This window comes from Littorina saxatilis, unplaced genomic scaffold (genome assembly GCF_037325665.1).
Source record: "Littorina saxatilis isolate snail1 unplaced genomic scaffold, US_GU_Lsax_2.0 scaffold_530, whole genome shotgun sequence".
Lineage (NCBI taxonomy): Eukaryota > Metazoa > Mollusca > Gastropoda > Littorinimorpha > Littorinidae > Littorina > Littorina saxatilis.
In genome coordinates this window covers 23703-37809 of record NW_027126781.1, presented here as the reverse complement: position 1 = coordinate 37809, position 14107 = coordinate 23703, and the positions used below count along the sequence as shown (strand labels likewise).

The window sequence follows — 14107 nt, the reverse complement described above, 5'->3', positions numbered from 1 at the left end:
TACTGGGAGAATGCAAGTTTCCAGTACAAAGGACTTAACATTTCTTACATACTGCTTGACTAAAATCTTTACAAACATTGACTATATTCTATACAAGAAACAGAATCCGTTAGTCGCCTCTTACGACATGCTGGGGAGCATCGGGTAAATTCTTCCCCCTAACCCGCGGGGGGAGCACAGGTGTGTGTTGACACAAGAACACTAAAGGGATTTTCTCTCCCCTCTCGCTCTCTCTTTTTCCTTGGCGTTTCGCCTTCACATTTATCTCGGTTAAACAGCACGGAAAGCATATTATGGAGAGGTTACATGCCGAGTCTCAGTGATTATCAAAAGTAATGGTCGAAGTTAGCGGATCATGAAAAATGCGAGCTTTAGCGAGCTTTTTCATGACCGCGAACTGATACCATTATTTTTAATAATCACTGAGACGAGGTGTGTAACCTCTTTATTCCTCCTTTCTTCAGTTATTCAAAGAAAAGAGGAGCTCGCATTTTTCATGATCCGATAACTTCGACCATTATTTTTGATAATCACTGAGACTCGGCGTGTAACCTCTACATACACACGCATTCTAGAACACTCTCACCCGCACATAATGATGTCACTTTGTTTATGAGCCCTTACCTTGTTGGAAGAATGAAGAATGAGAGTCTTTGATGTGACGTCAATCAACCAGTCATCAAGAGCAATGCGCGCGTGCCGCGTGGAAGCAGATCGATTCAATCTGGACTGTGATGTACTTGGCTCCGCTTCGCTGAACACTGCAACACGGTAACGATCGGTTATTTATGGAAGTCTGGGGCGGGCCGGGTCTACGTTATTAATGTATCCGAGGCCATGGAGAGTGACCTACTTTTTGGCTCGGCGCACGGCCTACTTACATTTCATTTGTAGTCATCCAATGAGTGGTGAGTATTGCAAAAGTGGCAGCCATGATGGTTTCAAGTTTTCAAAAAAGCGATACAACAAAATGTTTTGATAAATTTTGTTTGCTGATGAATCTTCGTTTTCGGAAAAGCGAAGAAAAAAAATGGAATGCAACGGTTTTGAAAAATGCACAGTCCGACTTTACGGAAAAAGTAAGAAAACTGCAAACCTATACTGTAAACACTTTGATGCGTAAGAGAAAAGCAAGAAACTTCCTTAATCTTGAGAAGAAACTATTATCTAGTTGTATATCCTATGTAAATGAGAAGAAACATTTTGAGCAAATATGATACAAACTGAATTATTAATTAACTCTCGTAAATAAATGAGTAAATTCATTATCAGGAAGACAAACATGTAATAACTCATTTGTGGAACACACAAGGATTAAATAAAATAAAAACGAACACGCATAAGAACACGAATAGATTAACAGATTTATAAACAAATAGAACAGTAATTAAATAAATAAATAAATAAATACATATCAACATAGATAAATAAATAAGTAAAAGACGCTTGAGAAGCAACCAGAGAATTCAAACACTCCATCCTCTCTTTAGAAAAACTGAGAAAAAGAAAGTAAGGGTTATGGGTAGTGTTAGGGTTGGAGACCCTAGCCCTAACCCTTACCCTAACCCTTATTTAAAGCAAGAAATAAAACAAATGTAACCACTACAACAACTCTGCCGTCTACTAGACCAAAAAACCATTCAAACAAACAAACATTCAACCATAACATCAAGACAAATAACGAATCCCAACACTGACACACACCAAAAACTCTAACCCAAACAACCTACAGAGTAATAATATAAGCCTCACCAAATGGCCGCCTTGCCTTGTTTGGTATAAACACAATTGTATTCAAAATACAGACATCATTAGTGAAACAATCGAAAATATTCAACTAGGACACGACCTCAAGCAAATGCGTATTTCACGTGACTAAAAAAATACTAAATATTATTGCACAAATAATGGTGGACATGACAATGATAAACCAGAAGAACCAATTGTTTACCAATAGAAAAGCGTCCCCTGACCTTATAGAGCAAACTTCCAATCTCCTCAAATCGAATCTGCCGTCGCGAGTACGTGCGCAGTATTGGTGCTTTGAGCGCTTGTCTGCCTCGCATGGCGGCTTGACATCTCGCTTCTTTCCCGAGCCCGTGGCAGCCTATTATTGAGGCCACGCCTAACTAAGCCCCGCCCCCTTTTCCCAACCCCCCCTCTCTGTGCCACCCGTCTGCCAATCATCGTCACACTATACGTGTCAGTATCAAACGAGCTGGGGGCATCGTTAGTTGAAGCGCCCTCTATACTATGACTGGCTTTGTGGTTTTACCCAAGGATATTTTTCTCTCCCTTTTTCGGATTAAATGTATTCTCTTTGTGTCTGTTTGTGTTGGTGGGTGTGGTGGTGATGGTTTTATTTTATTTTATTTGTTCAATGGCGACTTGTTTTTATTTTTGTAGCTGACAACTTATCTGACCTTGTGTGTGTGCGTGTGTGTGTATGCATGTTGCAAAAAGTAGTGCGTATTTCCCTTCTATCTGACAGCCTGCTGTTTCGACGGCTTTAGAGATTACGTAACCGACTGTGATCATTCTACAACGGAAGCACTTCTTTTGATCAATACAGAAGCGAAAAGAGGTCATTTTAAGTGCAGATTATCAATCACAAAAATATGTAAACAAACAGATTTATCGTTCACGCGAACCTGTGTATGTAATAGACGATCCAAAAACACTTCAGCGAGAGAGAATTGAATTGAATTGAATTGAAATTCAATTTTCGAGGATGACAGACCAAGCAATGCAAACATGCTTTTTTTCATCCGGCCCTATCCCATTGACTGATAAGTTAATAACTAAAAGAACTAAGATAGAGAGAGAGAGAGAGAGAGAGAGAGAGAGAGAGAGAGAGAGAGAGAGAGAGAGAGAGAGAGAGAGAGAGAGAGAGAGAGAGAGAGAGAGAGAGAGAGAGAGAGAGAGAGAGAGAGAGAGAGAGAGAGAGAGAGAGAGAGAGAGAGAGAGAGAGAGAGAGAGAGAGAGAATTTTCTGTTCACCAATGACCGAAATTAGTCATTTCCGAAATCGGAAAAAGCACCAATCAAAACAATTTTTTTTAAATTAAGCGCCGGAACCAGAAAACGGACAGTAGAGGTCTGCCCCCCAAGAAGACCAACTGACAGCTCAATATCACAGGTCACGTAGGCCTAAGGCTAGTAGCCCACGGCACAGTGGCAGGAAAAAGTCAGGTGAGCTAAAAATAAACATGAGTAATGGCATGAGGCCAGCGTGTTTGCACAGAACTCAACACATGTGCTTGTCAAGGAACGAGTCTACAGTGGAAGGGGAATGAAAGGTCTTGATTACTAAGTAAAAAAAAAATGTATTGATAAAAAATAAAGGATAAAGAAAGAGAGAGACCATAACGGCTAAACTGGAAAGTAACGGAGGCAAGAAGAAACGTACACCTATTATACCACACACAGTGACAGCAGGTTGATGTACGGGAAAGAGTCAGGTGTTCTAGATAAAGGACACGGCATAAAGACGAGCGGGAGCGTGATAGTGCATTGGTCTTAATTAACCCTTTCTTCTAATTTTTCCAAATGCGAATTTTCCTCTGCTAAATGAGTTGAAGCCCCATTTAGCGTGCACTCCATTGTTCTCTGTCTCTTATTTTTTATTTACTTTCTTATTACATTTAGTTAGGCTTAAGTTGTTCATTTAGTTTTTTTATTTGGTTATCTAATATTTCATTTATCATGTGGTATATCAGCAAACGTACTGTCAAATGTGCAAATGAGTAGGCATTGTTTATATTTCATATGCGTAGTAGTTTTCTGATATAATTAACGAAATTAAGAGCACGCACGTGCAATTATTGACCCCTGAACCCACATCAAAGCTAAAAGAGCAATTCCGTTTCCTGCTACCATTTTCCTGTGTGATCTAATACCCCCCCCCCCTCATCCCCCAAGCCCTCTCCCTAGCTCTCCACCCCTTCCCCTTCTGTCTCCCTCTTTTTCTTCCCTTTATCGTGATTGCCGTTTTAAACTTTTTTTGTTTGTTTGTTTGTGTGTCTTTATCTTATTTGCTTTTCCTCTCTCTTTTAATTCTATAGGGGATTTTACAAACATGAACATATTTTGTTTGTTCTTTCTTAATTATAATAACTGTTTATTTTCTGTGCTGCGACTTCTGTCTTGTGTGTGGCGCAGTTAAATGTCAAAGCAGCACCGCCCTGATATGGCCCTTCCTGGTCGGCTGGGCGTTAAACAAACAAACAAACTGTTTATTTTGTTTGTTTGTTTGTTTTTTGTTTGAATAGTGTTCTGCTGTGTGTTTTATTTTCGGTGAGTTTTTTTTGTGCAACTCTTTTGTGGAAACAATTGTTACACCAACAATTCATATGGAAACAGAAAAACAAAACAACATACGCATCAAAGTAAAAAAAAAAAAGACCTTATCTTACAATTGAAATGCTGCGTTATTTTCAATCTTTTGATTCTTAAAGGCTAATTTCCGGAACATCCGGTTACTTGTCTGACTTAATGACACATTATGACTTATACAATGCGTGAATTATATTAAACACAATATACATTAGAAAGAAAAAAATCAGTTGATCAGTTTTAAAAATCATGCATCCATGCATTCATCATACTGTTTTTGTTAATTCAAGTTAATAGAAATATGACACATTGAAATATATATGTATCAATCAATCAATTAAACAATCAATCAATAAAATGTATATGTACATATACATCTTGAATTTGAATAGAAATTTAAATTTAAGAAACAAATTATTTCTTTAAGAAATGAACAAATTGATGACACATACATGTATATAGTATTTCAGTCGAATAACCAATTGTATAGACCGATTTTGTAAAATATTTTGATTAAATAAACAAAAAAAAAGCATAAATAAAATACAAAATGAATATTCGCGTACGTGTGTGTGCATATGTGTGTGTGTGTATGTGCATATGTGTGTGTGTGTGTGTGTGTGTGTGTGTGTGTGTGTGTGTGTGTGTGTGTGTGTTTGTGTGAGTGTCAGTAATTGTGTGTGTCAGTCTGTCTGTCTGTCTGTCTGTCTGTCTGTCTGTCTGTCTGTCTGTTGTGTCTCAGTTTCTGTTGTGTAAAACACAAGTTCAGACAGGACAGGCTTTTTTTTCTCTTCATTGTACGATTGTTCACTGACATCACATGTCATTTCCTGTAATCTTGTGATTCATGTGATCAGTTACGAAACAAAATTGAATGAATGATTTCTTCACACATGTATTATGCAGGGTGCGTGAATAAAATAATTTGTAAAGAAACACTTTTACTCCTTAATATCTAGTATCAAGACAATATTTTTCCTTTCAATTAATTTTTTTTATTGAATATTTTTAAATCATTAGTTTTGTTTGTTTGTTGTTGTTTTGTGTTTCTTTGTTTAGTTATTTTTGTTTTGTTTACTAGATTTTTTTAGTCTTCTTGAATATATTTTTGGTTATTTTCGACCATATCTTTCATGTTTAATTGTTTTAAAGTAAACCTTTTTGTAGAATATTGAACCAAATAAACAGTTGTAATAAAACAAGTATAGCTCATGGCTCTAATGTGCGCTCGTGTGTGTATGATTAATTATTAAATTAATCCTTAGTGACATTAACTCTAATTGCTTTGTAAATAAAAAAAACAACCAGGTCATAGATAAATGAATAATTAAATACATAAACAAATACATAAATGAATTAGATAAATAAATAAAATAATAAAAAAACAATTAATGATTGCAACATTGGAAATGAAATATACAACGTTGATTAATTTATTAATTAATTAGTAAACGCTATAATCAATTAATAAACTAATTATTGAATAATCTATGTTTTTCTTACTTTATTCATTTATCTATTTATTTATATATTCATTTATCTATTCATTAACTTATAGATTTATCAATCAATCAATCAATCAATGAGTCTTATATCGCGCATATTCCGTGGGTACAGTTCTAGGCGCTCTGCAGTGATGCCGTGTGAGATGAAATTTTATACGGCCAGTAGATTGCAGCCATTTCGGCGCATATTTACCTTTCACGGCCTATTATTCCAAGTCACACGGGTATAGGTAGACAATTATTAACTGTGCCTAAGCAATTTTGCCAGGAAAGACCCTTTTGTCAATCGTGGGATCTTTAACGTGCACACCCAATGTAGTGTACACGGGGGGAGGTTCGGACACCGAAGAGAGTCTGCACACAAAGTTGACTCTGTGAAATAAATTTCCGCCGAACCTGGGATCGAACTCACGCTGACAGCGGCCAACTGAATACAAATCCAGCGCGTTACCAACTGAGCTATATCCCCGCCCCAAATGAGGTTGTTGCTTTCTTTATTTACACACATATCTAGGCTTATTCGCTTGTGAATGTGTTCCTTTTTCTTTAATATAATTAAAAGACAACAACATGAAAACAATGTATCTCTTAATTTTCAATTCTTTAAAGATTGTTTTAATTACGCATACTAGTATATTTACTAAATCAGTTCATCTAAAAAACTTAAAAAACAACTACAACAATTAAAACAATAAAAATAAAACAATTTTCTAATTGCATTGGTTCCCTAATTTGATTTATGTCTTTTGTTAAATTGATTGCCTCCCTGAAATCTCATAATTTATTCCCCCCGTGTGGCTTATAGTTTTCTTTTGTTTAGTTTGCTTTAATGTTGTTTTATGTTATGTTAGGCTTATATGTTATATCATTTAATTATCTTCTTGTCTTTTCTTTTCATTCTGTTATTTGAATTCCTTTGATTTGTTATGATCATATTTTCCTTTTGTTTGCTTTATTATTTTACGAAACAATTTCTAGTCACATTAATTTCAATTGTAACTAGAATTGTTTGAACTTCAAGTTTGGTGTGAAATAGCTGTAATTCAATAAATACTCTTGAATGCCAGAAATAGTGTTGTTAGCTTGTTACGGCACATAGGCTTCACTTGGTCGAAATTTTTATCAGCTGTACATTTTTTAAATGAAACATTTTTAACGTTTCTCTATTTTTTGTCTATATCCCTGTTTTATTTTTCCTCATCGCGGCAATAAACAACATCAAAAATAACAATACAATAATCATCATCGTCATTATCATCATCATCATCATCATCATCATCATCATCATCATCATCATCATCATCATCATCATCATCATCATCATCATCATCATCATCATCATCATCATCATCATCATCATCATCATCATCATCATCATAGTCTTTCGGATGAGACGAAAACCCGAGGTCCCTTCGTGTACACTACATTGGGGTGTGCACGTTAAAGATCCCACGATTGACAAAAGGGTCTCTCCTGGCAAAATTGTATAGGCATAGATAAAAATGTCCACCAAAATACCCGTGTGACTTGGAATAATAGGCCGTGAAAAGTAGGATATGCGCCGAAATGGCTGCGATCTGCTGGTCGATGTGAATGCGTGATGTATTGTGTAAAATAAATTCCATCTCACACGGCATAAATAAATCCCTGCGCCTTGAATATGTGCGCGATATAAATTGCATAAAATAAAAAATAAAAATAAATCCCTGCGCTTAGAACTGTACCCACGGAATACGCGCGATATAAGCCTCATATTGATTGATTGATTGATCATCATCATCATCATCATCATCATCATCATCATCATCATCATCATCATCATCATCATCATCATCATCATCATCATCATCATCATCATCATCATCATCATCATCATCATCATCATCATCATCATCATCGGCAGCAGCAACAACACCACCATCACCACTACCACCACCCAAAACAACAACAACAACAACAACAACAACAACACCAACAACACCAACAACAACAACAACAACAACAACAACAACAACAACAACAAACCAAACTAACAGTAATGGTCGCCTTAGAAACGCCTTGCTTCATCCACCAAATAGATATATAGATAACAAAATAAAGATAAAAGCAAGCAAGATGTAAGCAGATTTAAATTATAAAAGAAATTAATTATGGTCAGAAAAAAACCCGCGCTTAAAGGTATAAAGATCGCGTATTAATATTATCAAATTGGAAAAAGTGCCAAACCTTACAAAGTTATGCGCCTGTAACTCAATGGAAAGAACCACGCAACACTGTACATGAAAAGCGTGCATACTGCAACCCACATGCAACACTGAATGAAAACAATGCAAATAGGCTAAAACACACCTGCAACACTGTATACACGAAAAGCATGCATAATGCAACACACATACAACACTAAATGAAAACAATGCATATACAACACACATGCAACACTGTATACATGAAAAGCATGCATACTGCAACCCACATGCAACACTGAATGAAAACAATGCATATAGGCTACAACACACCTGCAACACTGTATACACGAAAAGCATGCATAACAACACACATGCAACACTGTATACATGGAAAGCATGCATACTGCAACCCACATGCAACACTGAATGAAAACAATGCATATAGGCTACAACACACCTGCAACACTGTATACACGAAAAGCATGCATAATGCAACACACATACAACACTAAATGAAAACAATGCATATACAACACACATGCAACATTGTATACATGAAATGCATGCATACTGCAACCCACATGCAACACTGTATACACGATAAGCATGCATAATGCAACACACATACAACACTGTACACACGAAAAGCATGCATAATGCAACACACATACAACACTGTATACACGATAAGCATGCATAATACAACACACATGCAACACTGTATACACGATAAGCAACACACATGCAACACTAAATGAAAACCACGCAACACATGTGCAACACTAAGTAAGAATCATGCATACAATACATGCAACAACAAGTAAAAACCATATTTTATACTACATTAGTGTACTAACTATTATTATTATCCATCTTATACACAAATGAACATGTTTTCAAGCAAACAAATGCAACAAAGGAATAATCAACTGTGTCTGAAGTTAAATGAAATAAAAAGAATAAAGTCTTTGTTTCTCACCTTCAGAACGCAAACAACACAGAAATTATAATAATAATATATAATACATGTAAACCACTATCCAGGCGAACAAAGGAAACAATACTGTGCAAACACCAAATTCTATCAAGTTTCAGTAATCACGTGTTCTTATCCGGAATTAGGTCATGATTGTATATCTTATCTGATTGACAACTGGTAACTTTCCTCGTCAGTTAATAGTTTAACTGTCATCTCTCATTTTGTGAACTCATACCCCTCGACCGACAAAATAGTAATTAAATGCTGCTGTTCCACCAACTATTATTATTTCGCAACATATCCGCCTCACTTCACAAACGCACATTCACCCCTCGCTTAAAGTGTTTACCGCCCACACGCGCGCATGTGTGTGCGTGCGTGCGTGCGTGCGTGCGTGCGAGTGAGTGCGTGCGTGCGTGTGTTTGCGCACACGCCTTTACGTATCTGTTTGTTTGAGTCTGTGTGTGTGTGTGGACTCAAATTAGATCACATACATCTATAGCCTGAAAATAAATAAAGTTATGGTATGTGTTTTTATGACACAAAGTGATTTCAGTCTGCCCTTACTGCCAACTATTGTACAGGTCAAACCTGTATTAAAATAATATATTCGTTTAGATAAAATGACATGATACAAAATGCACAAGCATACACACACAAGCGTTGACACAAACAGCCAGCCAGCCAGCCAGCCAGCTTGCCAGCCAGCCAGCCAGTCAGACAGACAGACATACGGACGGACGGACACACACACACACACACACACACACACACACACACACATACACAATTATATGCACACACACACACAATTACCCCTGAAGCAGGATTTTTCCCACTTTTTAAAAGGGACAAAAATCAAGTTATTTAAATTTAAATTTAAATAAAAACATGACATTAAATACGAAAGAAACTAATAGCTCATACGCTTGTCGGGTGCTGCAAGTAACCTTTACCTGCCAGATTCTATATATAGTGATCCGAGGTACGATGACTTCAGTGCAAACAAATAAATATAGAAAAGACTTGAAATGAAAGAAATAAAAAAATAAAAACATCTATTTCTGTCTTGACAACTGAATGCAGCACAACACAGACTGTTGGCAACTGCAACTTTAAATGCTTCAAGGCTGAATTATTGTTGTCCTATTTTGAACACACAGTGCAGCAAATTTGGCACCGTGCCTATCGTCATGACTCGATCGTCTGATCTCTCTCTGTTGACTAGGCTCGAGTCGTTCAAACACAAATCACAGCTCAAGAACACTACCTTTGCTTCTATCAACAGGGTTCAATCGTGACTTTGACTATTTGAAAATATAGTCCTATAGCGAGGCTAATTCTTTTAAGTACAATTTACTTCTGTTTTTGATCAACAATGTTGTAGTGTTGCGTTTGTCTTATGTTTATGCGCTACTAATGTAATTTCTCAGATTTTATTCACTCGTACGTGCGATCGCGCCTGCGTGTGTGTGTGTGTGTGTGTGTGTGAGTGAGTGTGTGTGTGTGTGTGTGCGTGTGTGCGTGTGTGTGTGTGTGCGTGTGTGCATGTGCGTGTGTGTGTGTGTGTGTGTGCGTGCGCGCGTGTGTGTGTGTGTGTGTGTGTGTTTTGTTTGTTTGTTTTCTGATTGTGTGTGGTGTTTGTTTTTTTCAAAGTTGCTGGTTTTTACATTTAGTCAAGTTTTGACTAAATGTTTTAACATAGAGGGGGGAATCGAGAAGAGGGTCGTGGTGTATGTGTGTGTGTGTGTGTCTGTGTGTGTGTGCGTGTGTGTGTGTGTGTGTGTGTGTGTGTGTGTGTAGAGCGATTCAGAGTAAACTACTGGACCGATCTTTATGAAATTTTTCATGAGAGTTCCTGGGTATGATATTCCCAGACATATTTTTCATTTTTTCGATAAATGTCTTTGATGACGTCATATCCGGCATTTTGTAAAAGTTGAGGCGGCACTGTCACACCCTCATTTTTCAATCAAATTGATTGAAATTTTGGCCAAGCAATCTTCGACAAAGGCCGGACTTTGGTAATGCATTTCAGCTTGGAGGCTTAAAATTTAATTTATGACTTTGGTCATTAAAAATCTGAAAATTGAAATTAAAATTATTTTTTATAAAACGATCCAAAATTACGTTTATCGTATTCTTCATCATTTTCTGATTCCAAAAACATATAAATATGTTATATTCGGATTAAAAACAAGCTCTGAAAATTAAGAATATAAAAATTATGATTAAAATTAAATTTCCGAAATCGATTTAAAAACAATTTCATCTTATTCCTTGTCTGTTCCTGATTCCAAAAACATATAGATATGATATGTTTGGATTAAAAACACGTTCAGAGAGTTAAAAAGAATAGAGATATAGAAAAGCGTGCTATCCTCCTCAGCGCAACCGCTACCGCGCTTTTCTGGATTGTTAATTTCACTGCCTTTGCCACGAGCGGTGGACAGACGATGCTACGAGTGTACGGTCTTGCGGAAAAAATGCAATGCGTTCAGTTTCATTCTGTGAGTTCGACTGAGCTTGACTAAATGTTGTATTTTCGCCTTACGCGACTTGTTTTATTAACTGTCATCAGCACAACTTTTAAGGGATAATGTCGAAGAAAAAAACGTTATACAGTACCATAAGGTTCTTGCTTTTCAGATAATGCTACCGCGCAGGAGGACTGCCTTCACTTTGCAAAAGCAAGTCTATTGAAAGCAAATGCCGTAAAATCGGCAAAAAGGTGCACTCTTTTTGAGAGCTGGACTAGGTTAATTCCAACGAGTTACTTCCCTTGTTTGTGTTCGTAATGCGGTTACTAAGCCACCGCGTCATAGATGGCGCTACCCGTCTTTCCCCCAGGTGGTGTCTCTAGACTACAATGGACTGCCCAGATTCTTCACATTCGTCAAACTCGCCAGAAAGTCCATCTAAATGGTCAGATCAATAGTATTCCTTTAACAACTTTAACAATGCGGGGCTGTACTTCCGTGTACTTTGCCTTTTCATTATGTTGTAGCTTTATATATCAACGTACAATGGATAACAGCCTTTCCTGTTTGTGATTCGTGTGCGTTTTTGAGGCGCCATAACCGACCGTAAACAGGGGAACCGCGGTTTACCCCCACCCCTTCCCCCACACACACAGTCACCCCCCCTCCTTTATAAGCTTGCTTTTTCAGAATTACCTTCACTTTATGATTCCTTCCTTTTCTGGACCTGCATGGTTTACTCTGAGTTTTTTTTAGGTCTCCAAAAAGCGGTTACACATAACAGTGGATTGTATTGACAGACGGTGATTTTGCAGTTCATATGATTATGCAAATGTGGTCCTGAAAGCTCGATAACGAGGAAAAAGTGTGTCCGCCTCAGTCGACCCTGATATCCAGGTCCATCTCCTGTTATTGCATGCGCAGTACAGTTTGTTTGCTTGTTTGCTTAACGCCCAGCCGAACACGAAGGGCCATATCAGGGCGGTGCTGTTTTGACATATAACGTGCGCCACACACAAGACAGAAGTCGCAGCACAGGCTTCATGTCTCACCCAGTCACATTATTCTGACACCGGACCAACCAGTCCTAGCACTAACCCCATAATGCCAGACGCCAGGCGGAGCAGCCACTAGATTGCCAATTTTAAAATCTTAGGTATGACCCGGCCGGGGTTCGAACCCACGACCTCCCGATCACGGGGCGGACCATTCTGATTCATCATCGCTCCACGCTATCGCTTTTAAGTCCCTCTGAACGGACGCTACAGTCCAACGCGAATCTATCACAAGAAAAATGTTCATTCAAAATGAACAGCGTCGATGCAATGTCCACCAAAGATTTATTTTGGGAAGTGTTAAAGGTTAGGGTCAAAAGTTAATGAATTGCATGTTGTGCTGGATATATAAATTGTTTATTTCAGTCAATGCTTGATTCATAAGTACATTTTTCAGCATGGTGCATCTACAGGAGGGTGCTCCAACAATGATGCATAGTGCCAACATTTAGCGCAAACTTTTCACAACAGTGCATTATTACCACAAAGCGCATACAGCGATTATATAGTAGCAAGTTGCACTAAACATTTGAACAAAATGCATTTTGTTCAAATGTTAACAGCACAGCACCAAGTTTTGCATAAGTGCACAACAGCACTGACCATTTCACAAAAGTGCATAACAGCTGTGACAATTTTACAAAACTGCATTGACCATTTCAGGCAGATGGCTAACATGCAGATTTCGCTTTTGTCTGTCTTTCTTTCAAAAGTAGGCATGTTCAAGATCGATGAAGTCATGAGCAATTGGGTTAGATGACAGAAAAGATTCAAAAACGTCAGATTCAGTTAGATGACAGAAAAGATTCAAAAACGTCAGATTCAGTGTTTTGGGCACTGTTGAACAGGAACATTCTCTCCTGTTCAACAAATGTGGGTTCAATTCAAATGCAACATTGTCACAGATAGGCTAGTGTTACATTTCTGTAAAGTTTCAAAAACATCTTCCATGTTTTGGTTACTGTTGAACAGAGGCATATTTTCCTGTTCAAAAAAGTCTGACACAAATTGTCGTAGTTGTGGGTTAAGGTTCGATCTATACTGTCCTTCAAACGAGTCGTAGAACCGTCATTGTCACAGATAGTGTTACATTTCTGTTTTACATTCAAACGAGTCGTAGAAGTAGTAGTACATTTGCGTTTGGTTGTTTTTTCTTTTAGATTCCTGTCACTCATACTAGCAGTATTGATTGAGGTACATAAATCTGTTGATGTACAGGGATGACTTGTTTGTAATGAATCCTTGTTTCCTCCACATTGAGTTTGCATTGCAGTTGGACAGAAATGAACAGGTGTTAATTGATAAACACATTGATAATGGCTTTTGAGAAAATCAATCAATTCTGCAAAGGAATTAACTTGATGACATCAAAACTGCAGCGCCATTTGAAGAATGGTTACCATTTCTGTTTCTTTGATGGGAATCAAACAAATAAAAACATTGACTATCCAAGTTACCATGAATGGCAATAGTTGACTCCTGAAAAGTAGCAAGGATATAATTTGAGACGATAAACGCCTGATGCAATCCCTCCTCAAGGTCAGTCAACTCAAAACCTTCATCATTCG

General features: G+C 37.5%; 1 protein-coding gene across 1 annotated transcript in view; it reads right to left on the bottom strand.

Annotated features, from left to right (window-relative positions):
• LOC138955270 (protein c-Fos-like) overlaps window positions 1-14107 on the bottom strand; it is a 33084-nt gene that overhangs the window by 15139 nt on the left and 3838 nt on the right. Inside the window, exon 2 of the mRNA XM_070326904.1 lies at window positions 625-761. The gene's annotated coding sequence lies outside the window, so the exon portion shown is untranslated. The remainder of the gene's footprint in view (window positions 1-624; window positions 762-14107) is intronic.